We start from the raw sequence: 1,090 nt of genomic DNA on the forward strand, positions 1-1,090 counted from the left end.
TTCCAGGATGACGAGTACATAAAGGCTGCCACAGAGGCGTGGTTAGAGGGCCAATCTGTGGATTTCTATAAAAGTGGTATTAAAAGCTTGAGGGACAAATGGAATTGCGTATTGAGGTGAATGGAGATTTTATTGAAATTAAAAGTGCAAAAGATATTCTACGACTTGGTCTCATATTGAAGTTGCAAACCTTATTGAACGCCCCTCGCATATGTCCTGAGGTTTCTTCATTGAATGTACGTGTAGGGGACTACTTCATTTTAGGATCAGTTATTTATTTATAATTATGATAATACTGTCAGTATTATACCTCCAGATTATTACAAAAAAAACGTTTCATATTTATTTTGTATTAAACATAGAGAGAGGTAAGGAATTTATGGAGATTACTTCTAACATTGGCATTGTTGATACAATTCTTAATACTTTAAGATATTACAACATGCTCAAATGTTACAAGAAATATATATACTAAACCGCAAAAGAAACGACACCATGGATAGATATATGAAAAACCTTATTTGTCCAAATACTGTAAACATACTTTGAGACATATTAAAAAGATGAAACTTGGCAAAATCGATCATCAAGGTTGAAATTAAAGTGTCACGTGTTCTTAAAGTGAAATACAACACTAGTCTCTGAGAAAATGCTATCACAAGTCAGTATTTCGTGTGTCCGCCATGTGCATTGATGACTGCCGTCTCTGAATCTCGTCCCATATGTGCTCAATGGGATTTAAATCGGGACTGGAGGAAGTCTCTTGTTGCTCTCGCAGTGTATAGGCAAGGGCGTTATCATGCTGAAACTCGTGGTTGCGGCGACGTACCAAATGAGGTTTGGCGTGTGGTCTCGAGACTTGATCAATGTACTGAGCTGCTGTCGCTGCTGCTCCCTGGACCGATGTTCTGGTAGACCACAGGGCCGACCCTCTGTGCAAGACCAATTCCACCCCATCCAGAACATCGGACCTGGGCGAGGCAATGGTGTCAAGGCAGCTCGGTAAACATCAGTAAACAGTAAAAGAGTTCCGACTACAGCGTCCTCCATGTAAAGGGTCTGATATGTATGCCTCTTTTAGTTCATTAGC

This window comes from Haliotis rufescens, unplaced genomic scaffold (genome assembly GCF_023055435.1).
Source record: "Haliotis rufescens isolate VD_foot unplaced genomic scaffold, xgHalRufe1.0.p SCAF_14, whole genome shotgun sequence".
Taxonomy (NCBI): domain Eukaryota; kingdom Metazoa; phylum Mollusca; class Gastropoda; order Lepetellida; family Haliotidae; genus Haliotis; species Haliotis rufescens.